General features: G+C 43.8%; 1 long non-coding RNA gene across 1 annotated transcript; it reads right to left on the minus strand.

The window, feature by feature from the left end:
- Positions 1-965: 965 nt before the first annotated feature.
- LOC133058760 (uncharacterized) lies at positions 966-21,890 on the minus strand. Its single transcript, XR_009693374.1, has 3 exons — positions 21,668-21,890; positions 10,556-10,678; positions 966-1,199 (listed from the first exon to the last, which is right to left on the minus strand). It is a non-coding gene; the product is annotated as an uncharacterized LOC133058760 (long non-coding RNA).
- Positions 21,891-25,665: the final 3,775 nt, after the last annotated feature.

The following is a 25,665-nucleotide window of genomic DNA, read 5'->3' on the forward strand; positions in this document are numbered from 1 at the left end:
GCTTTCAGACCTGACTTTAAATTTTGATTCCTCCAGGTATAGCCCTTTCGCTTCTTTACTCTCCAGCCCCCTAAAGGATTAGCTGTGACAGTGCCAAGTCAATGACCTCTATGATCACTTTTTTTGACTTCTTTATTAAATAATGTACTCATAAACAATGTTAACACATAAGCCAAAGACAGGGAGAATATACTTGCATTATTTATATATAATATATAAATTGCTGTTGTTCTGATTGTGTAAAACAAAAGAGTTTCTACAAATCATTAGACAAAAAAGACAAATATAACTGCATAGAGAAATGGGCAAAGGATGTGTACAGGCAAGTGACAGAAAAGGAAACAATCAGAAAAAAACTCAGTTACAAGGAGCTGTGAATTAAAACAAACATGAAGCAGATACCTTTTACTGTAGACAGGACATTAGCAAAAACTCAGAAGTCTGAAAGTCTCAGCAGTTGTCAACATGTGGGTGAAATGGTATCCTTCCTCATTGGTCTTGGGACTATAACGTGATATACCAACTTTCAAGTTATACCGACAGCCACTAGCAAAATTCAAGATTTAATACCTAGGTCTCAGTAACTCCACTTCTGTGTATATACCCAACAGAAACTCTGGTGTATATGCACAGGGTCATGTAATAGGGTGGGTATTGCAGCGTTGCTTATAAGAGTAAATGAAGTTGGAAACAATCCACAGTCCACTATAGAGGAATAAATGGGCAAATAGAATGAATAGGAAGAGAATGAACAGGCAAAAATAACCATCTCAATCAACTGGTTAGAGCTCCAGAACTTTATATGTAGTGAAAAGAAGGAGAAGAACAAAACATTCAATGTGAATCACTCATATAAACAAGAAACAAAAATAATATTATATTATTTAACAAATTTATTAATAGTGATAAGTACACAATAACATATTATTAATAAAAACAAAACACAATACTATATGTTGTTTTACAATGCATGTTTATATATGTAAATTTTTAATGAAACAGAAGGAATCAAAGCTCATGATATTTGTTGCCTGAGAAGGATAATGGAAAAAGGATAAGTGGTTAAAGATCTTTGACTCTGTCATTTAATTCCATAAAAGCTGGGACTTGTCTGGTGGTCCAGTGGTTAAGACTTCGTACTTCCAATGCAAGGGGCATGTTCCCTAGTTGGGGAACTAAGATCCCACATGCTGCATGGCCTAAATACATAAACAAAAAGAAAGATCTTTTAATTCCATAAAAATAAAATAATAAAACCTGGAAGAGATACAACCAAATGTAACAGCTGTTAAATCTGCGTGTAAGACTGTGAGTGTTTGTCACATTATTCTTTGTAGTTTTATACAACATTAATGTTTTGAAAATTAATATATGGCACCGATTACTCCTCGTTGCCTCAGAAACTGTCCAGACAGAAAAGGGTGGTCATGTCTAACCTGGAGTGCACTGGGGGGTCCCGGTTTACCTTCTGCGGGGTTCGAAGTTGGCTGTGGAGTGTTGCAAGTCCCCAAAAGACTCCCATGGAGGGAGCCCCTGAGAATATGAACTGTGTTTGTATCAATAGTATGATTGTGTTTGTTTTTAATGCTCTCAGCTACTGTTTATGTAGACGGTGAGATTACCACTCAGAGACTCAGAGGATAAATAGGTCTCTTTCTTCTCTTGCGTGCTCCCCCTTCTTACCCCCCACTCGCCTGTGGTTTGGCAGCCACACTTGATGGCCTTACAATTGGCTGCCCCTCCTTTCTCTTTTATCTTTCTGTCTGGTAGGTGGCTGCAGAGGAAGGATGAAGGAAACAAGGAAAAGAGAAACCAAAGAGGGAGAGTGGAGTCGACTCTGGATAAAGAGAGGACATCTCTTGGTTTATCATTCAAAGGGTCAAGCTTTGTGCCCTGACCTCACATGATTTTAGGAGTGAGGACACCAGAGATTCTCACTTTCAGACCCCTGAGCAGTTTGTTATTATTATTATTATCTATTTAAGGGGAAAAAGTGAAAACAGTGACAGATTTTATGTTCTTGGACTCCAAAATCACTGTGGACGGTGACTGCAACCATGAAATTAAAAGATGCTTGCTCCTTGGAAGGAAAGCTATGACAAACCTCGACAGCATATTCAAAAGCATCACTTTGCCAACAAAAGTCTGTATAGTCAAAGCTATGTTTTTTCTAGTAGTCATGTATGGATGTAAGAGTTGGACCATAAAGAAGGCTGAGTGCCAAAGAATTGATGCTTTCGAACTGTGCTGGAGAAGACTCTTGAGAATCCACTGGACAGCAAGAAGATCAAACCAGTCAATCCTAAAGGAAATCAGTCCTGAATATTCGTTGGAAGGACTGATACTGAAGCTGAAGCTCCAGTACTTTGGCTACCTGATGAGAAGAGCTGACTCATTTGAAAAGACCCTGATGCTGGGGAAGATTGCAGGCAAAAGGAGAAGGAAGTGGCTGAGGATGAGATGGTTAGATAGCATCATCAACTCAATGGACATGAGTTTGAGCAAACTCCAGGAGATAGCGTAGGACAAGGAAGGCTGGCGTGCTGCAGTTCATGGAGTCGCAAAGAGTCGGACATGACATAGCAACTGAATAACAACAGAATTTAATTATTTGACTGCTTTGGGTCTTAGCTTCGATATGTGGGATCTTTGTTGCAGCACCCAGGCTTCTCCAGTTGCAACCCGCAAGCTTCAGAGTTTGTGTGCTCAGTAGTTGTGGCACATGGGCTGAGCTGTCCCATGACATATGGGATCTTAGTTCCCCAGTCAGGGATCGAACCCGAGTCCTCTGCACTGGAAGGCAGAGTCTCAATCATTGGACCACCAGGGAAGTTCCCACTGAGCGGTTTTGTAGTGATCCTTAAGTTTCTTGTAGCCTGTCAGCACACAGTGATGCGCAAACATACACTCAATCCTCACTCCCACCACTCACACTTAACCAAAACCTCCAGCTTGTTTGGGCAACCTCTACCCCCATAAATAAAAAACACTGCCCCAGAGCGTAGAATATAAGGCATCTTGTTCATTTTCAGGTGCTTCCCTACACATGCATTTAACTTGAAAGCTCCAACTGATACATATCAGGGAAAACGAGGGCTCATGGTCCTTTGCAATTCATGCGTTATCATTTGGCTTGGACAGACCATCCAGGGTTTTCTCTTCTTGGAAACAGGGTGGATATTTGTTGATTCTTTCCTTCTAGAAAAAGAGCTGCCACGGTATAGTATAACGTAGTGGTTTCCACAAAGTATGGTCCCAGTACTAGCAGCAACAGTGTCAATGGAAACTTGTTAGAAATGCAAATTCTTGGGCCCTACCCCCGACCTGGGCTTCCCTGGTGGCTCAGTGGTGAAGAATCTGCCTGCCTTTGTAGGAGATGCAGGTTCGACCCCTGGGTCAGGAAGAGCACGTGGAGAAGAAAACGGCAACCCACTCCAGTATTCTTGCTTGGAAAATCCTATGGACAGAAGAGCCTGGCGGGCTACAGTCCATGGGGTCACAGAGTCGAACACCACTTAGTGACTAAGCAACAACCCCAGACCTACTACTGGGTGAAGGTGTGACAATTGCTGTTTTAACAAACCCTCCAAGTGATTCTGATGAATGTTAAATGGAACCAGAAATCCAGAGAGATCAGATCAGATCAGATCTTGACTCCTTTACTTATGATCTGTGCCACTCTGGGCGAATAACCCACTAGGATAGAGTATTTTTATAAAATGTAAACAGCAACTAGTTACTGAATGAGTCATGTCTATGAAGGTTCTCCAAAAATTGTGATGGATCCTGTAATGTACATTGTTATTATTGCTATTATCTCATCAAGGGAGTGGTTTTGTTTGCTGAATCAGAAGCCCTGATTTAAGTATCTCTTCTACTTCTCTTAGAAGCTGTTTACTACTGTCCATAAAGATCTGCTAGATACAGTGAATGAAAATACAGGATACACAGTTAAATTTGAATTTCTAATAAACCACAAGTAATGTTTAATATAAAGAGTCCTAAATATTGAATGGACATACTAATATGGAAAAATTTGTTTTTAACAAGTCGTATATTTAACTTGGTGTCCTATGTTTACTCTGGTGACCATTTCTAGGGGTCTTTTTTAAGGTTAGCCACCAGTTTTTGTTGATCGCAGAATGTTCATGTGTTAAAAAGAAATGCTTTAAGCCTAAACGAACTCTTTAAGCATTAAGCCTAAATAGAAAGTCTTGGAGTTTTTAACAAGCAGAGTTTATCTTTCTTACATAGCAGGTAGTCTTGGAGAAAGGTGATTCTATGAAAGCTTCAATGGCTCAGAGACATCAAGCGTCTGAGTCTGGCTTCCTGTGATTCTCTTGGTCTTTCCCTCATTAGCAGTAGCTCTAAACATCTCTTCTCACAGAGCTCTCTTGTCAGCCACTTTTGTAGTGTCAGGAAGAGAAATATCTTTCCCAAAATCATTATGAAAACCTGGAAAGTTACCTAGCCTTTTCAGTCTCCAGAATGAAGGTCACCAAGGAGGTATGGCCTAAGAAACACTTGGGGTAGCTCAGTGAAAGTGTCTGCTAGTATTGAGCAGACATTTATTGAGTGCCTACTGTATGCCAATTCTGTGCCTAGTGTTACAGACACAGAATGTACAAGACAAAGTTTCTTCCATCCAGGAGCTTGTAGTCTATTCCAGGAAGGCAGGTTTGAGTCACATGCATTGATATAATTAGTGATGTGCTTTGTCAGAGCCCTGTGCCAGGCATAACAAGAAATCACAGCAGGGCACTTCTCTTGGGCCAGGAGGTTAGAAAAGGCTTCTGGAAGGGATTCTTCTGTTTAGCACATAGTAGATGCTTGGGATTGTGTGAAGACTGGATGAGTTTATGCATGTATCAATTCAAATCTTTATTGTGGTGTCTGGAACATAATAAGGATACAATAGGTGTTAGCTCTCATAATGATTATTATCCTAGCCAAGGAGCCAGTGGTTGGCCTGTCACATGGGTGTCCATCGAATTTAAGGTATGTGACCTGCCTTACCTGACATAGGATTAGGAAATTGAACAAGGAGTGGTGAGAATGAGCAGAAACTAAGCAGGTGGCAGAACCAAGGAAATTAAAATTCGTAGATCTGAAGAGCTGTCTGATCAGTGGCTCTCAAACTTTTTATAGCCCTTGCTCCTTTATGTATATGAGTTTGTGATCGTCATATGATCATTGGTGTGAACTGCAACTTAAACTCACAACTGTAACTAAAACCAAATAAAAAACAGTGGGATAACATGCTGCTTGTGTCTCATCTTGCCTTGCCCCACAAAACCCGTACAGATAACTTCCCTCTGCCTACTGTGTTAGCATGCTATTGTTTTGGCGATCATATGGATTGGTGGGTTTTTATTCTGTGATTCCCCGGGTCTCTGGAGGGTGCCACAGGGCAACTTCAGGGACCAGTGAAAAAGTAAAGTGTTTTGGACTGTATTGTATTAACAGTCTCACATGCCCCCTTCCCCAATAACATAAGTGTGTGTGCGCGTAAACATACACACACACACATACACACACACACCAAACAGGGCTTCCATTTAGCTGGAGATTTAGAGCAAAGACTGGAGAGTCAGACTGTCTGCTCTCTACCAGCTGGGTAACCCTGGACAAGTATCTCAACTTCTCTGTGCCTCAGTTTCCTCACACATAGAACAGGAATGACAAACTCTCTAGTTCTTAGTGTTAAGAGTTAGAACTTAAATGAGGTCGTCTACCTGGAGTGCTGAGTACAAAGCCAGACAGAGTCTAAGTGTGTAATAATTGTGAATTGTGAGTAGTGCCACTTTTATTATGAATAGGTATTGGGAATTTGAATGTGATATCTCAAGAGAGTTCCACTACTTAAAGAAAGACCACGGTTTCATCAAATCCCCTTGTTCTGTTGCTAAAGCCTTTGAGGTCCAGAGAGGTAGTGACTTGTTTGAGATCATTCAGTTAGTGGTAGATTTAGGTCCAGTGAGGTCTCCAAACTCTCACTGCAGAACCTGTAAAGACTCACACAGATCACAGGGTTTTTACAGCTCAAAATAATGTTACTTGAATTATTACAAAACTGGCAACAGATAGCAAGTGTTTGTGGGAATGTACTTGAAGCACAGGTTTCTATGCTTCATTCAAGGTCTGATGTGAGCAGTGGGTGGTGTGTTAGTTATTCAGTCATGTCTGACTCTTTGCGACCCCATGGACTGTAGCCTCTGTCCATGTAATTCTCCAGGTAAGAATACTGGAGTGGGTTGCCATGATCTTTTCCAGGGATCTTCCCGACCCTGGGATCGAACTCAGGTCTCCTGCATTAGCAGGCAGTTTCTTTAGCATAAGCAGTGGGTAAACTTACTTTAACAGCAGGACTTAGCATCCACTTATCCTGCTGACAGTATTCCCTTTCAATCTCTTTAAGTTGCTGCCCAAGACACAGGTCCACTCTCAGCAGTTTTAGAAAACAATTTCTTCTTCTGGCTGGATGACCCCTCACTGAACCCCAGACTCAGAGAGATGGCCTTAGAAAACTAATAATTTCTCCCAGAGGAGAAAGTAACCTATATCCCTTATAGGTCATCCCATTCTTATGGGTTCCCAGTCTAGAGACTCGGAATTTATTTCTAATTCTTCTTTCTCTTTCCCACATTTCTATTTTACTTTCTATAAAACTTTCAAAGGCCCTTTTCCAAAACTGGGGTCTCCTTGGTTTCACAGATGTGATCTCCTTCATTAACCATGTCATTCTCTTCACTGGACCCAGCAAGTAATAAATCCAATTAAAATGGGCTTAGACGGGAAGAGTCATTGTCTCATATGACAAGAAACCTAAGGAAAGCAGTTACAGAGTTGATCATCAAGGGTGCTGGAGCAGCCTCTCTGTAATATTTTTGTGTGTGTTCATCTCACAGTACTAGATGGTCACCACGGTCCCGGGGATTATGTCCTTGAAGGACTGTGTCCTGGGAAGGACTTTCCCCCACCTGTCTCTTCTTGTCTATGAGAGAAGAAGCCATTTCCCAGAGTGCCTTGCCCTTCTGCACCAGGATGGTTGAAGTTGTCCATGGCTTAGCACTCAGGGCAGTTGGGAGACTCCGTGGTGGAGGTGGGCTCTGCCAGGTAACAGACAAGAGTGAGGAGTGGTGGTTGGTAGTTGACTAGTATTGTCATCACAAAATACTACAGACTGGCTTGGCTGTCTTATACACCTCAAGCTTGCTTTTTCACCTTCGTGGAGGCTAAAAGTTCATGGCGGATGTGCTGACAGGATTGGTTTCCTCTGAGACCTCTCTCATTGGCTTGGGGTTGGCCATCTCCTTCTCTGTGCTCACGTGGTCTTTCATCTCTGTGTGCACCCCTGGTGCCTCCCTATCTGTGCAAATCTCCTCTTTGTGTAGATGCCACTGAAGCATCATGGCAGAGCTAGAGCTCCCTTAATTCCACACTCAGCTAAATTTCTCAGCCTCCTGGCTCTTGGATGGGACCATGTGACCAGTTTGGAGCAAAGGACAGTAGTTGAAAGTAAAAGGTATCATGTCAAGGCAGTCGAGTCTGTGTGTCTCCCTCCCTCTTTCTCTCTCTCCCCTCTCCATGGCCATCTTGGAGGCCATCCATTTCTGGTGGAGTAGCCATGAGATGAAGGAAGGCCATATGTCCTACAATGGACTTTGTATTCTAGTGAAGAAGAAATAAAGCTATTATATTAAGCTAAAAAAAATAATCTCCACTTTGTATAAGGACCCCAGTCAGTTGAATTAGAGCCCACCTCAATGGCCTCATTTAACTTAATTGGCACTTTTTAAAATTTTGTATTGTCCTGTGTACTTTGCTGCTCAGTCTTGTCTGACTCCTTGTGACCTCATGGACTTCCCATGGACTGTAGCCCGCCAGGCTCCTCTGTCCATGGGGATTCTCCAGGCAGGATTACTGGAGTGGGTTGCCATGCCCTCCTCCAGGAGATCTTCCCAACCCAGGGATTGAACCCAGGTCTCCCGCATTGCAGGTGGATTCTTTACAGACTGAGCCACCAGGGAAGCCCATTTTGTACTGGGGGACAGCCAGTTAACAATGTTATGATAGTTTCAGGTGAACATTGAAGGGACTCAGCCAAGGGCCTATTTTGTATTGGGTGTATGCTAAGTCGCCTCAGTCATGTCCAAGTCTTTGTGACCCCATGGACTTTGTGATCCCATGGACTGTAGCCAACCAGGCTCCTCTGTCCATGGAAATTCCCAGGCAAGGTATTCCATGGGAATACCCATTAGAGTGGGTAGCCATTCCCTTTTCTAGGGGCTCTTCCTGACCCAGAGATCAAACCCAGGTCTCCTGCATTCTAGGCAGATTCTTTACCATCGGAGTCACCAGACTGGGGGACAGCCAGTTAACAATGTTGTGATAGTTTTCAGTGAACAGCGAAGGGACTCAGCCAAGGGCCTATTTTCAAATACAGTCACATTCTGAAATACTGGGGGCTGAGGGGGCGGTGGTTAGAGCTTCAACATGTGTATTTTGAGGGGGACAGAATTCACTCATGACAGAAGACAAGCAGCTATCCCTGTCATATTGCCGGTGACAGATTCCTTTTTACCTCTTCATTAGACTTTGTTTGTTCCATCCTTATTTTATGGAATACCCTTTGCCTCTCCAGATATCCAAAAGACACTCATTTTCAGGGAAAGTATATCCAAAGCCCACTTTCCCAGGAATCCTATTCCTGCACCTTTTCTCATCTTCCCTGTGCACTTCCATGGAACCCTGCCTCAGTTCACAGGCATGCGTCCTTATCACCGAAGGCTTGTATGCTTGGGAATACCTTGATTAGAGCTGAAGAAATATGATAAACAAGTCATGACATCACATAGTGTGAATCATTGTTTAAACAAAACCTGGGTTTGAACTGTGGCTGAAGGAGGGAAAGTCAGATGGGAATGTGATTTGAAATCTCTTATAAAATCTGGGTGTTAGTTCATCGTGTTGAAGTGAGAACTCGAGAGGAACTTAGAATTCAATCTGGCATCTTTAAAGGGGACTTTAGAACAAGAAACTGAAGAATGAGTTTTAGTTACCCAAGGAGAATTGGTTGGGCACCGCTTTATTTACTGTTGAATTCCTGATTCTCTGTACCTGTTACCTTGTTAGAATGTATTAGTATGGAGATGGGGGAAATGGCAATTTCAAAAACTCAGCTCATCTGAAAGGAAATCAACCCTGAATATTCATTGGAAGGACTGAGGTTGAAGCTGAAGCTCCAATACTTTGGCCACCTGATGCAAAAAGTCAACTTATTGGAAAAGCCCCTGGTGCTGGGAAAGATTGAGGGCAGGAGAAGGGAACAAAGAGGAGGAGATGGTTGGATGGCATCACTGACTCAATGGACATGATTTTAAGCAAACTCAGGGAGATGTTGAAGGACAGGGAAGCCTGGTGTGCTGCAGTTCATGGGCTTGCAAAGAGTCAGACATGACTTAACGGCTGAACAACAACAGCAGCATAGACTTTTATAGCAGCAACCATGCCACAACTGGATTTTGAAATGTGTAATTAGCTTCTCAGCCCTAAAAGAGTCTGTTCCTCATTGGAGGGTCTGGGGTCCCTTATTATAAGACCGTCCTGGGTCTGGAATTCATATTTGTCACAGCTTCTCTTAGTGACTTTTTTAAATGGACTATTGCAAGATTATTTGAATCTGAATGTTGAAAAAAAAGAAACTACGTGGGCCTGTTTAAGGCATTGTGCTTTCAAGCATGCTCCCCTCTGTCTGTGCAAAGGTCTCTTTATCTCTGATCAGTGCTGGTCTTCAAATAGAAGGACACATCTTGGACATCTGGCCTTCCCACACTTCCTTTCTTTGCAGCTTCTATTGAAAGAAAGCCAGCTTACACCTACACATGGAACGTGCGCACAAAATACCAGGTGTTCTGGGCCAGGACCTTCCAACGGCCACCCCAGTTGGGCCTTGGAAATAGTCTTTCAAGTCAACAGAAGTTTGTTGTCAGGCTCATAAGGAAAATACAGCATCAGAAGTTTGGCTTTATGCTGGAACCATCCAGCTTTTGAGACATGCACATTTGCCATGCTTTCTTATTTAAAATCTTCAGCAGCCTATGAACTATAATACACTGTGATCAGTGCCAATGACTGGTGTAAGTGAAGTGCCACAGGAACAATGTTGTAAAGCACCAATACATAAGGTATTGTTAGTTCTGTCTGACAAGGCAAGACTCCTAGACAGGTTGAAAGGGAAGGAAACCTTCAAAATGAATAAAGTAGAATTTTGTTGGATTGGAGAGTAAGAAATTGTGGGCAGAGGCCAGAGCATGGAGGAGTGAAAATGGCAGGTCTGTTGATGGAAAGATGAACAGTGACTCTAAAGTTGGGGCAATAGGACCAGGGTGGGTAGAGAAGACTTTAGAGGGTGGGAATAAACACACTAGTTAGGTCTTCAAAGATGCAGGGTACTGAGAAAGCAGAAAAGGGAACATGTGTGGAATAAAAAAGTATACACGGAAAGTTCTTGGCACTAGTATTTTACACAATGGGAATGACTATAGACACTTACCTGTAAAGTAGTTAGAGAGCAAGAAGAGTATTGTGTTATGTTGTTCTCAACTCAATTCTCTGGAGGTTAAGTGCATATTTCTTTCAAGGTTATTCAGAGGTCAGCGTATTCAGGGAAGTCTTCCTGGAGTGGGTGGAAATGAGGACTTGATTTATCAGAGGAGAGAGGAGAAGGCATTCGCCCTGAGCCAGTAAGTAGGACTATGGGAACAGAGGTGATAGAGATTCAGGACAAAACATAGATTAGCCTATCAATATGGAGGTGGGCTTCAGCTGCAGATCTCTTGGTTTGTTTCAGTGCCTCTCCATCTTGACTGCACACTGGAATCACCTAGGGAGATTTTTAAAATATTGGTGTCTGGATCTGATGCCCAGGAATTCTGACTTAATAGATGTGGAACATGTCTTGAGCAGCAGGATTTTGCAAAGCCATTTTGCAGTGACTCTAGTGTACCAAAATTCATGGAGAAATCCTGGAGTGAATATCTATCTGAGCATCAGGTCAGCATTGTGCCTATGGGGAAGGAAGGCACAGGGTAGACCTCAAAGACACATTAAAGAGTTATCTCAGAAACCTGATGACAGGGATAGCAATATTTAGCAATAAAAAAATGGTGATTCTAGACCCAGATTCAAATTGAAGCTCTGCCCAATTGCTAGCATTATGACCTGGGCAAAGCCTTTAACTCCTCCTTTGGATCATTTCTCTGCTTTAGAGATAGGAATAGTACTTACCCAGCAGAGGCATGGTGAAGAGCAGTGAGATAACGTATGTCAAGTACCTGGCATAGGGCAAGTTTAGTAAGTGCAATCAATGGTATCTTTCCAATAGGGAATAAGAAAGCTGACTGATTAAGAGTATCCTACATTGGAAATAGACCACTGATCTAAAGCTAGCTTAGCCCCTTGAAGATGGAATGACTTTGGATAAAGGATGCATTCTCTCTAAACTTAAATTTTTCCCATTTGTGAGATCAGAACTTACTTCCTTTCTATGTGTGTTAGTTGCTTAGTCATGTCCGACTCTTTGTGGCCCCATGGACTGTAACCTTCGGGTTCCTCTGTCCATGGACTTCTCCAAGCAAGAATTCTGGAGTGGATAACCATTCCCTTCTTCAGGGTATCTTCCCGCCCCAGGGATTGAACCCAGGTCTCCTGCATTGCAGGCAGATTCGTTATCATCTGAGCCACCAGGGAAGCCCCATTGGTCGCGTAATAGTAGTCCATTGAATGAATGTGCTTCATTTTATTTATCCATTTCTCAGTGGATGGACACGTGGGTTGTTACTTTGGGACTTCTATGAATAATGCTGCTATGGGTACTTGTGTACAAATTTTTGTGTGGAATATATGTTTTCATTTATCTTGGGTCTATACCTAGGAGTGGAATTGCTAGATCATGTGGTAACTCTGTTTAACGTTTTGTTTTCCACAGCACTTGTATTGTTTTACATCACTACCATCACTGTATAAGGCTCTCAGTTTCCCCATATCCTTACCAGTACTTATTATTTGTGATTTTTTTTTGTTATAGCCTTGCTAGTGGATGTGAAGTGGTATCATATTAGGTATTAATATTTTGCACCAACCTAATATTTTTCTAATAGCTAGAATATTGAGCATCTTTTCATGTCTTTATCAACCATTTGTAAATCTTCTCTGGAGAACTGACTGGTATTTAAACCCCATGCCTGTTTTTAAATTGGGTTATTTGTCTCTTTAGTGTTGAGTTGTTCAAGTTCTTTATATATTCTGGATACAAATTCCTTATTGCAGGTATAATAGGCAAATATTTTCTCCCATTCTGTGGCTCATTTTTTCACTTTTCCTGATGGTATCATTTGAAGCACAAAATTTTTCAGTTTACCTATTTTTACTTTTCTTCTTCGGATATGTTATCTTGCTTAACCCAAGGTCATGAAGATTAACACCTGTGCTTCTTCTAAGAGTTCTAATAGTTTCAGTTTTTACAGTTAGGTCTGTGATCCACTTAGAGTTAATTTTTATCTATAGTGCGAGAAAGGAGTCCAGCTTCATGCTTTTGCAAATGGATATGCACCCTTTGTTGAAAAGAAAAGACCATTCTTTCCCTATGACATTGTTTTGGCACCCTTGTCAAAAATGTGTATGTCTAGTCTTAGGCTGCCTTATCTTTTGGATGAGAAAATAATCCAAGTTTGAGAAATATTATAGGACTTGCTGCTATGACTCTCCTTTGTTAGATTTAGGCCATTGAAACATTTTAAATGATCTACCAGACCTTTTAAACATTTGATCTAATTTAGACTTTATTCTATATGTCACATAAAAATTAGTGAGAAAATGGAGAAGGCAATGGCAACCCACTCCAGTATTCTGGCCTGGAAAATCCCATGGACAGAGGAGCCTGTAGGCTACAGTCCATGGGGTCGCAGAGTCAGACACGACTGACTTCACTTCACTTCAATGGCTGTATATTCTGTAAGGCATTTGATGATGTCTCTTATGTACTCTCTGTTGTGGTTTTGTGTGGATCAGATGATAATTTTGTGTATTAAAAACTATAAAACTCTAAAAAAAAAATTAGTGAGAAAATTATTACCAGGACTTTTTTTTTTTTTTTTCAATTTTCCAAAAAAGAAAAAAGCATGGAGATTTGGCTTGAGCTCACAGGCGTGGTGCACACATGCTTACTGTCACACGTTTTCCTAAACATCTCTCTCTCGGCATTCTTTCTTTAATGCTTAACCCAGCTGGACCAGCAGTAGGTTCTGTGGCCAGGGAACCATGCTTAATTCTCTCTTTTTGTTCATCACTGTGGATTTTCAGTAGACCTCTGGCAGTCTTGTTTATCCCAAATATCTCGAAAATCCTTTCTGAAAATGTGCATTGTTTCTCTGCCCTGAAGGTAAAACACAGCAACCTTGGTTAACAGCAGAGCTCACATGGCTAGCAGTTCAGGGACAGAAGGACTGACTGTCTTCCCTCTGGGTCTTGTCCTCATCGGTTCAGCCAAAGGGTGGGGAACAGAGCTGAAAAGGGGCGGCCAGGCTGGCGGGGCAGAGCTGTGCTCTACTGACGGGAAGGCAGCATGTGGGGCAGCCTCCCAGGGGCAGTTCTGCCTGCGGAGTCCGTGAGAGGCGGACGGTGGCAGCAGGCCTTGTGTGCCGTGTGCTTAGCTGCTCAGCTGTGTCCGACTCTTTGCCACCCCATAGACTGTAGCCTCCAGGCTCCTCTGTTCATGGGGATTCTCCAACAAGAATACTGGAGTGGGTTGCCATGCCCTCCTCTGGGGAATTTTCCCAACCCAAGGATCGAACCCGGGTCTCCTGCATTGCAGGTGGATTCTTCACCCTCTGAGCCACCAGGGAAGCCCCAGCAGGCCTTGAGAGTTAATCCATACCCACAAGGGCACAGATGATGTCTAAGTCTTCAAGCTGTCCCAGTTGTGGTCTCGAGACGCCAGACTAACACAACAAAAGGTGATTTGGACCCAGGATGGAGGGTAGAAAGTGATCTTGGAATGGAACTTGGTATCTACCAGTCTTTCCCCTGGCCTAGACTCTTCGGGATTATCTCCTCAGTGACACATGCTAGGGTGTTTTATCTCACCCTAAGTGTAATGCAGGGGCTTTCCTGGTAGCTCCTGGTAAAGAACCCGCCTGCAATACAGGAGACCCAGGCTCGATCCCTGCATCAGGAAGATCCCCTGGAGGAGGGCATGGTAACCCACTCCAGTAATCTTGCCTGGAGAACCCCATGGACAAAGAAGCCTGGTGGGCTACAGTCCATGGGGTGGCAAAGATTCGAACATGACTGAGCAACAAGTTTCATGCACCCAGGAATAGTAGACAAGACAATATCTGATCAGCCTTGAGTCATTTTTGTGAGATAATGTAAGGAATGAATGCTTGGTTTTGTTTTCTCTGAAGCTAGTGCCTGGATAACCCTTTCAAATAGCCTGAGAAATGAATTTGTTGACAATTCTGAAAGAGAGACAATTATTTCAGTCACATAATTTATGCCAGCTTCTGCTTTGTTCTTTGTTGGTGCTCACCAGGCACGTAGGATTGGTCTACTCTGCACTAGGAAGGAGAACTTACTACCCTTACTTAGCTTATTTCTTCTTTGTAGGTGAAGTGAGGATAGAAAGGTACAAGTAGCATGGATATCATTTATTTAATTTGGATTTTCCTTTGAAGAACTATGTATTTATCAGTTTAATTTGTAACATGTTGTCTTCTGAAGCACTTACATTCAGTTGAGCCTGTTAACTTTGGAATTCTAGATCCCTTTTCTATATCTAACCTAGACCTTTTCTAGGTTAAGATATTTCAATCTTCCTTGGTTGAGATGCTTTCAAGTTCAAGATCATCATAGTTAAAGAGCTGGTTGCCAGTGGTGGACATCTAACCTAGATGTTTAGAAACATCTACCCTAGGGTGTTTAGAAAATATTGTCATGGAGGCTGAGGGGACTACTGGAATGGAATGGATCAGGCAAGAGATGCTAGACATCTGTCTAGCTGTGTGGAGGACAGTCCGGCACAACAAAGAATTCCGTACCCCCCACCCTGCCCAGAAGGTAAACAGAGCTTCCCCCTTCCCCACACTCAGAAGCTGATCCACTCACTTGAGCCTGAGTGTCATCTCTCTGCTTTTGAGTGGATTGATGCATTCTTGTCTCCACATCCGGGGCTGACAACTACCCATCTGATGCAGTTACAGCATCACTTGGATCCGCAGTCTTTTTCCCCTTCCCGCATCCCCTGTGATCTAGACTCCGCTAAACCATCTTCCCTCCATGGCTCATTCCTGCCATCTAAAGCAGGATGTTAACAACGACTAGCATTTACTCAGTGCTTTCTTGATATCAGGGAAGATGCTGGATACTATTTCATACACTATTTTATTTTGTTACTGCAGTAATCCCAAGAGGATGAACTTATAATATCCTTCACGGAAAGATTTTGAGGGTTTAAAGAATTTGCTTACAGTCATACAAAGAGAACAGAGCAGTTTTCAGAGTTGGAATTTGTTCCCTTGCCTGGACACTCACAAAGCTGTGTCCCAGGACCTGCTCTGCTATGGGCTTCCCCAGCCCTGGTCTCTCAGCGACAGGCCCTGCCTTGGCTCCCCACTGGCTCCCCCTCTCTACATGTTGCCCTCTCTGCGAGGAAACTTCCTCCTTCCTCATCCTTACCCCAGCCTCCTTTGCCCAGCTGACTGCCAGTTCCCGGTCTCACTTTCTTAGGAAGCCTTCGTGACTTTCCCCACTTTGGGTTAGGGGACCTCATCTGTGTGCACCCTCGATTTCCCCAATTGTGGGTAATGATGACCTTGCTATAGTTGCAGTTCACATATCCACACACCTCTCTAGCCTCTAAAGGACTTATGGTTTGTTTGATGCTGTCCTTGAAGCCTTGCTCGGCCTTGGCACAGACCGGGTGCCACACAGACGTTTGTGGGATGTGCAGTGGGTTCACCCCTCTAGTGCTTAAAGAGTGGTTCTGGTGGGCATGACCCCCTAACTCCAGCCCACTGATCACATCTCACCTTCATGATGGGGACTCGCTCCCAGGCCAGCTCTAAGTGGGGAGCATGAGCAGAGCTCAGTTGGGGAGACTTGCGCTGATGGCTATGGAGACAAGGGTCTTCATGAGAGAGGTGGCCCAGAATCTGTGGTCCTATAGCAGGACCTATGGCACAAATGGGACAAAGTGCCATAATGTGGACTTCCTGGGCCACGTAAGGAAGTAGAAATGGCTTCCAGATCCACTGATTTCCTCTCAACTTATTTTTTTTAATATTTATTAATTTCTTTACTCATCTATTTTGGGCTGTGCTGGGTCTTCATTGCTGCACATGGGCTTTCTCTGGTTGTGGAGAGTAGGGGGCTACTCTCTAGTTTTGGTGTGTGAGTTTCTCCCTGCAGTGGTTTCTCTCTCTCTCTCTGTTTTTTTTTTTTTTTTGCAATGGTTTCTCGTTGCAGAGCATGGGCTCTAGAGCTCTGGCTCAGCAGCTGTGGTACATGGGCTTCATTGCCCCTCCGCGTGTGGAATCTTCGCGGAGTAGGGACTGAACCCGCATCCCCTGCATTGGCAGGTGGATTCTTAACCATGGGACCACTAGAGAAGCCCATCCTCTAAACTTGTTGCAATTAAAGTAAGACCCAAACTGGATCCAGTGGGATAGCTACCCCCCCCCCAAAAGCTCCGTGACTTGATAGGGAAAAAAAGCTCTGGTTTCATGAGGAAAACAACAGAGAAGAAACAATTCTTGAATAATGCTGTTGGCATTTAACATGAAAGAAAACCAGTTCATTACTCAGAAGTCAGCAACTCAGGCACATTTTTATAGGATTATATAGATCCACAACATAATTATGACCTGGCGATGGTACCTACTGTGTGCTAAGGGCATTAGACACGTATATGTGGCTTCATTTCTTTCTTTCCTTTTCTCGTGAATGTTTGCCACAATCCTAAGACTTGGGTATGGTTTCCCCCATTTTACACAAGGTTATGTAATTCACTCAAGGTCATGTACCTTGTCAAGTGGCTGAGAAGGAATTTGAACTCAGGTCTGTCTGAATACAGTCTGACGAGTTGCCAGTGGCCTCAAGCAAAAGCATCACCTCTCTCCTTACGCACCAGCACCTCCTCCCATGGCACTTTCGCTTCCTCATTCTTTGCAGAGACAGTGTCCTCTGTCACCTGGGGTGAGCACCTGCCCAAAAAAGAATGAGCAAAGGGAGACTCAGGCGTGACAGGGGTGGGTGTGTGAAGACGAGGAAATCTGGCCTTTCTATGCCAAAAGCTGGGATAAAACCTCTGCCAAGCTGCAGGCGGAAGTGATCTGTGATAGAAATGAGAAGTCTTTCTTTTCCTTGCAGACCACTCTTCATTTAGCAGAAAGGATGGATAATGCTCCAGATCAAAGAATTTTCCTAACTTTGTTTATTCTTATGCAAAGTTTGTTTTTTAAACCTGGAACCGTGTTCAGTCTGACTCAGCCAGGAAACCTGACCATAAACAGATCCTCCTGAACATAATCAAATGATATTTCCTCCTCGGGGCTCGACCAGCTCTGGCCACCTAGCTGTAATTATCGTCCACCTGCCAGTCTCCAGAGTGGATTCATTCTGTCAATTCACACTCATTTCCAGGCCCTGCAAAGAGATGCATGGCTTTTTATTTTTTATTTTTTCCTGTAGCTCAAATCCTCCCAGTCTCCAGAGGCAAGCATGACTGCTGTAAGTCGAATCAAATTTGCAATTCCCAGGGGAGCCTTTATCACTGTTGTGCAAACACCGTGTCCTCCTGAAAACCTGTCTAGAGCGGCATGTGATACCTTGGCGTCACCTGACTCCATGAGGTCAGAGGTGAAAAGCTCGCTTTCCTTTGCACGCATTTTCATGGCACCAGCACAGATTGGGCTTCTTGTATCATGAGAGGGCTGCTCTTGTCTGGAGTCCCTCACATAGGCGGCTCCCTGAATGGGCTCAGTCATCACTTAATACAGGAAATGAGTGAGTGGAGGTGACATGCTCAGTTGTTTCAATCATGTCCAACACCGTGACCCCATGCATTGTAGCCCGCCAGACTCCTCTGTCCATAGGATTCTCCAGGCAAGAATACTGGAGTGGGTTGCCATTCCCTTCTCCAGGGGATCTTCCCAACCCAGGGATCAAACCCGGTTCTCCCACGTATGCAAGCAGATTCTTTACCGTTTGAGCCCCCAGGGCCCTTTATCTAAATTCTGCCAACTCCTATTCCTTTAACTTTAGTTTCCATAAGGATCCAGTCAACAAACTTTGCTTTTAGGGAAGAGTTTAGGAGGCTTTTTCTTTTTGTTCACTGTTTATTTTACCTACTTTTGTATAAAAGGCTCTGGGATTCCCAGAGTCAGATAGAGCCATGAAAGTCAGGCCCGTTAGCCTAGCTGTCCCCAAATAACTGGTCAGATAGCTCCGTGTGTACATAAGTGGGTCCATTTCTGTCGAGTCCCTTTCTGTCCTAGATTCCCCCCTGCGAACACGGGACCATCCCAGGAGGTGTGTGACCTGAATAATTACACTACGTGCTGCACAGACACACGGAGAGCTTGTCACCAGGACAACCATGGATGACAGGCAGGAGAGCACTGTGTTTCCAGGGTCCAGAGAGAGAAACTGATGAGAGGAAGGTTTCGGCCTCATAGCTTGTGTCTGTTAGCGCTGACTTGGTCAGCTTTTGATAGTTGAGAGGCTGTTTTTCTGCTCAGGGAATGATTTAGGGCCTTTTATCCTGTGATTGCCAGCCCTTCTTTCCCAAGGAGTGCAGAGGGAGGGGAATCAAGATCAAACACATCCATTTTCCAACTCGGCAGCTCGGCCAATAGTGGCGATGCCCTACAATGGTTTTAGAATGAAGGATATTTAATATATATGCATTACTCTGTTCCTTAAAGTTGACGCAGATGAGTTTTTTTTTTTTTAAGGAAACTAGGAAGTTGGAACTCCCATTTCTGTAGCCCCAACCATAAGGTATCAGAAGAGAATGTTCACAAAAATGTATTACAGTAGACATTAGGTGTGGGGCTTCCCAGGTGGTGCTTGTGGTAAAGAACCTGTGTGCCAATGCAGAAACATAAGAGATGCAGATTTGATCCCTGGGTTAGGAAGATCCCCTGGAGAAGACATGGCAACCCATTCCAGTATTCTTGCCTGGAGAATCCCATGGACAGAAGAGCCTGGCAGACTACAGTCCATAGGGTCGCAAAGAGTCGGACATGACTGAGTGACTTGGCATGCATACAGACATTAGGTGCAGACAAATACTGTTTGATTCCACTTATATGCAGTACCTAGAATCGTCAGATTCATAGAGTCAGAAGTACATTGGTAAATGCCATGGGCAGGAGGGCTTCCCAGTGGCTTGGTGGTAAAGAATCTGCCTGCCAATGCAGGAGATGCAAGAGACACGTGTTTGTGTGTTTGATCCCTGGGTCGGGAAGATCTCCTGGAGAAGGAAATGGCAACCCACTGCGGTATTCTTGCCTGGGAAATCCCATGGACTGAAGAAATCCAGCAGGCTATAGTCTGTGGGGTTGCAAAGAGTCAGACATGCCTGAGCAACAGAGCACCCAGGGGTGGGAGGCGGGGTGGGATGGGAAAGGAGAATGGGGGGTTGGTGTACAATGGGGACAGAGTGTCAGTTTAGGAAAGTGAAACACCCAGGAGATGGATGATGGTGAGAGCTGCACAACAGTGTGAATGCACTTCGTGCCACTGACCTGTATAGCAAAATATGGTCAAAATGGTACATTTTATATTATGTGACTTTTACCGCAATAAACAGATATTTTTTAAAAAAAGAAAGAAAATGTCCAGGTCACTTGATGAAAGGTCTCATCCAGCCTTTAGTGCCATAGTCCACACCCTGCTTCTTAAAACAGTCTCTTCCTCTTATTTCCCTTAACCTGCACTCTCTTGGCTTCTCTGCTCCTGCTTGACATATCCTTAGCGTCCTTCACTAATTCCTGATTTTTTCCACTCAGTGCTGTGGTGAGGGAACTGCCTCAGGATCTGTAGTCAACCCCCCACCCCCACCCCACCCCTGCTGCTCCGCAGTCTTCCCCAGAATGATTCCATCCATTCCCGCGTCCTCGCTCACACTGAGATCCTTCCCTGTCCGCGCTCAGCGTCTCACTGCCTGCTGGGTACCACCAGGCAAACATCAAGTAGGCATTTTAGACTTAATTAGTCAACAGTCAAGCTAAACTATAGTCCCTTCTTTCCCCTGGACCACCCAGGCCCCCACCCCTCACAATTGCTCATCATCACTAAGAATTTCCTTTTATTGTTGGTGGATCAAAAATTGCTTCACCATCTTTGACAAGAAATCTGGAAGACTCAGTGACAATGAAAAGTATGTATATTCTTTAACCCAGCAATCTCACTTATGTTTCTCTTATTGAAGTCAAAGCACATCTCTGTATGAGCATATATAAGTAAGGATGTTTATTTTGTGTCATGGTGAGAACTTGAAACAAACAGAATGCCCATCGGGGGAGAATAGATGACAGCGAATTATAGCCATTATTTAGCTATTTGATGTGAAAAGAAGTCCATGGCGTATTCTGAAGTCAAAAAGCAACTCGGAAAGTAATATGTACAGTAGTATCTAGTATATCAGACAGTATTATCTAATTATTGTATAAAGTCAATCTAGAAAAGCATATGTGTACACGTGTCTCTTTGTGCTTGAATGGATATGAGGTAAGCAATAGACATTCGGCAGACTGTTAGGATTGTTTCCCTGGGTGGGGCAATGCCCAGGAAAACAGAGCATATATTGTTTTTATAGTAATTGGAAAAATATTTAATTGCTCATCCTCCTGTATTTCTTGCTAGTCCCTCAAGTAAGAATCTTAGCATCACCTTAGGCACCTCCGTCCCCCTTCCTCTTTCCAATGAGTCATTGTTCTTACATTCCCATCCTCCACTAGACTATAGAGTCATTGTAAGCAAGGCCCTTCTGCATGGCACCTCACATATATTGTTCAGTATATGGTTATTGACATGAAATGAAGATGTTAGTGTCGTTGTGCCATATTTCTATTCTCTTATATATCTAAGCTTTCTTCTAATTCAGAGTGGTACCAGTGTTTTCACCAAAACCTTTTAATACACATCCCCTTCCCCCACCCCTGCTCTAGAAAATTGGCCCTTGGAATATAGAATATTACGTCATGTACTCTCCCGTCCCAGGTTCACTTATTTGATCTCCTTTTATACATATTTTTACTCAGCTCTGCATCCTGCTTTCAGTATCATTTAGAGTTCCCTGGATGGGAGGCAGGTAAATGGGATAAACAGCCCCCGAAGGACTGTTTGCAGATTTGCACTGAAATAAGCAGAGAATGAACGCCACATGTGTCAAACATAATGATGAAGAAACCAGTCCAAACATCCAGGTGTCTCCTGGTGTCAAAGCTCTGGCCATTTGAAACCATGGCATTCAGACATTTTAGAACAAGTTCTTAAAATAGTACATAGGGAACGTTTTGCCACACCCCAGGGAAGCTGTCAGTACACCCACACCTTTATACACCCACACCCACACCCACACCCACGCTGCATCGAACTTTACCTGAACCCCCACTTGCTGAATCATGATTTTTCTGGCTCAGTTCCAGTGGCTTTCCAGGGCTGATGGTTCACTTCTGAGTGGCCTGAGAAGGGAGTGGTAAATGTATAGTCAGACTTGATAGGTGAATTGCCCCACTGATCTTTCCACCAGTTCTGCATGTACTATTCCTGTCTGCCTTTCAGGACTTGAACAGCTTCTAATACAAAGATCTGTGATTGACCATCCTCCCAGTGTGTGGGATCTCACAGCACTTTGAATGACCAGGCAAGCAAATAAACAAGAATACGGGATCTCTGAGAGCAGATTGAGTGAAATCATAGCATACTATTTATATCCCCAATGTTTTTCAGCCTGAGAGTTCAGCATAATCGCAAATATCAGTCATAATACTCCTTTGTTCCTGGAAGTTGCTGTTTATCCCCTTTGCCATTTTACTAAGAGGGGGACAGAGAATAACTCATAAGACATAGAATCAGCATTCTATTAAAGGACCTCACCTCTGCCAATAGTGAGGCCCAAGAAGTTAACATTAATTGATATGAAACAAATTGGGGTTTCTTAAGAATGCTACCCATTGTGATGAGATCTATACATAGTTATGATATATCAATAAGTTCCAGACTGAACACAGCCAGTAGATAGAATTTCATGCAGGAGGTATGCTTCTTGAACCCCCCTCTGTGTGTGTGTGTGTGTGTGTGTGTGCTCTGCATTTTTAAGAACTGATGTCAAGCTGGTCCCTGTTAGGGGGCTGTATTTCCATCTACTCATTGTGAATTCTGAATACAGCCTCCTCAGTCCAATCAGTTGACTATTCTGCTTGGAGTCAACCCTTTGGAAAGATATTTTTATGCATTTTGGCTCTTTATCAAGCCCCTCTTCTCTACACCCCACCTCCCCAAATAAAGAAGAAATACCACCCGAAGCAGCAAAATGTCCTCAGAGTGAGCATAATCTCCTAGCATCAGAAGTTAGTGGGAGCTTTGCCGAGGGAGAGGAATTAGAAATCAGCCCATAAAAATAAATGAATCTGTTTCCATAGTGACGGGAATCTTTCTCCTCATAGTTTTTATCCTGTGTTCCCCCGCGGATCCCTTAGGCAGAATAACAATAAACTCGAAGAAAACATTTTATTATCTTAATGGATTCTTAATTTAAAGCCAAAAGCCTTTAAATTATCTTCCCAAGGATACCGCCGGCCGTAACTTTTGGAATTGAATACCTGAACAGTGTTGCAGGAGGAATATCACCTCCCAGAGCCCAGCCAAGCAGGGGAGGCGGAGAGGGGAGGACCTCATGGGTTACACAAGCGTTTTGTATGCTGCTTTCCTGATGGGTAACGCACCTGTCATGTTTAATATTTCATCGGAGGAGGAAACGTGCATCTGTCTATGTTCATCTGCTGAGCGAAATTCTGCCCCGAAGAAGCCTGCACGCGGTAAACACGACAGGGCGCCCTCATTATGCCCCTAAATCATTTTCCGTAGCAACCAGGAGGGATCCAGAGCAGCAGCGAAGCCTGAGCCACTACTCTTTCCCCACCAGGCAGCTCCAGGGAGCGCTTTACCTATGTTTCTGCAGCTGCGGCTAGGCCTGCCTCTGCCATCACATGGTAGAGGCTGAGGGAAGCCCAACAGCTGTACTATGGGAAACTGCAGAGAAAAAGGACTCAGAGGCACAAACCTCTGGGCCAACATGAGAAGGGGCTTCCCAGGTGGTACTAGTGGTGAAGAACCCGCCTACCCAATGCAGGAGACCCAAGAGATGCAGGTTCGATCCCTGGGTGGGGAAGATTCCCTGGAGGAGGGCATGGCAACCCACTCCAACTTTCTTGCCTGGAGAACCCCATGGACAGAGGAGCCTGGCGGGCTACAGTCCATGGGGTCGCAGAGTCGGACACGACTAGAGTGACCTGGCAGGCACGCATGCCGGTGAGAAACTGACAGGCAGAGCCGGTGGAAACGTCTTGGTGTCATTGTGGCAAATTCATCACATAGATCGATGGTTGGTCCATATGTGGAATGGTGCAAACCACACGTGTGGAAATTATTTCAGCCTTGTTGCGAAACCGACCAAGACAGATCTAAGTAGATACCCTTGACTTTCTCAGAAGTCATCTCAATAGAAAAAAGTCATGACTCCCTTCCTTAATCCCTTATGAGAGTGAACATAGGTCTCTGTTTTGGGGGGAGGTTTAGGGTTTATGTCTATTGTCTTAGGATAATGATTAATGCCACCTCTTTTCATTCTCGAAAGTATCTAAAAGGCTTGAGCAATAAATGTGAAGGTCACCCTACTTAAAGCCCACAAATCTAAGTCTAGTCTCCCACCGCTGACCTTATGTTTATTTCTTTCCATAAATATTACATGCCGTCTGTAGACAGATTTGCCTCTTTCCCATAATGTAGCAGCTGCCAGGTATAGACTCTTTCAGGCTAAGGTATGTGGAGCCAGGAAGATATGATCCTGAAGAGGAAAAGTAGAGAATGGAGTTGCTTCTTCCTTACATTGTAATGCTTCAGGTGTATGAAAAAGCCCGTGAATTCCTTTTGTACCTTAGATGCGAATTTCCTGAAGACAGAGAGAGAATATTACTTATCTATTGCCAGGAGCATTTAAGGCATTCAGTGCATGCGTGCTAAGCGGCTTCAGTCATGTCCACTCTGTGACCCCAGGGACTGCAGCCTGCAAGGCTTTCTGTCCATGGAATTCTCCAGGCAAGAATACTGGAGTGGGTTGCCATGTCTTCCTCCAGGAGATATTCCTGACCCAGGGGCCAAAACTGCATCTCTTACATCTCCTGCATTGGCAGGCGGGATCTTTACCACTGGCACCGCCTGGAAGCCCACAGGCTCTCAGTAGAAGTGTGTAACTGCGTGAATGAATGAATACAGCAATAGTAAGGAGGGAGTTTATTTGGGCCCAACATGAAGCAAACTTTGGAGGAGAGGGTTTGGATACTGACACATAACAGTGGGGTTGAAAAGGCAGGGGGAGAAAAGGAATTTCTGAGACCATTATCTTCTCTCTTCACATCATTCATTAACCTTGGTTATTGCATAAAATTAGAAAAAAGAAATAGGCAATAAGAAAGAAGAAGATTTAAAAAGGTCACTTACCTCCCAGAATAATCACGATGAATTTTCTGGGACGTGATGTCTTGTGTTTGTCCCTCGTATTCACACAGGTGGAAATGTGTGTCTGTATTTTCGTGTGGGTCTCTGGTCAGGATCGCTGCTCTGGGAAGAACTGCAGTATTGCCATTAGCAAGAATCGTCGTCAAGGGCAGTCTGCCCCTACTTGTTAAGGTGGCAGATGAGGGCTTGGAATTGTTTGAAGACTTTATGTGAGTACTCCAAGTGGTGGAAGAGAAACCTGCGGGAAGAGCAGTGATCGTTTGGGGTTTTTATAATTTTATTTACCTATTTTTTTATTTTTGGTGGCGCTGGGTCTTTGCTGCCGTGCGAGCGTTTGGGAGCACGGGCCTCCCATTGCAATGGCTTCTCTTGTTGTGGCACGTGGGCTTAGCTGCTCTGAGGCATGGGGGGTCTCCCCAGACCAGGCTTTGAACCCACATCTCTTGCATTGGTTGGTGGATTCTTTACCCCTGAGCCACCAGGGAAGCCCTGGGCTTGGCTTTTTTTTACTTTATTCAGACTCAAGTTTTCCAATATTTTTCAAGGATATTCTTCCTTTGCCAGAGGCTTCTGTCACTTAGGACCAAGTGAGTACAGTTGAAAATACTGGACTTGGAATCAGAAGATTGGTACTGCTTCTAAATTCATCTCTTGTTTGTTGTCTGAACCTGGGCTAGTTCTTTAACCATTCTGAACCTTAGTTTTATCACCGTGGAGGCATTTATTCCCACCATATAGCATCAGTATAAGGATCAAATGAAATCAGAAACATACTTGATGGTCTAGAACATAGGGAGTGATCCGCGGATGGTGGCTGATGTAAAGAGTGGTAAATGTGTTCTTTACAATTCTTATGGAATA

This window comes from Dama dama, chromosome 6 (assembly GCF_033118175.1).
Source record: "Dama dama isolate Ldn47 chromosome 6, ASM3311817v1, whole genome shotgun sequence".
In the NCBI taxonomy this organism is placed as follows: Eukaryota; Metazoa; Chordata; class Mammalia; order Artiodactyla; family Cervidae; genus Dama; species Dama dama.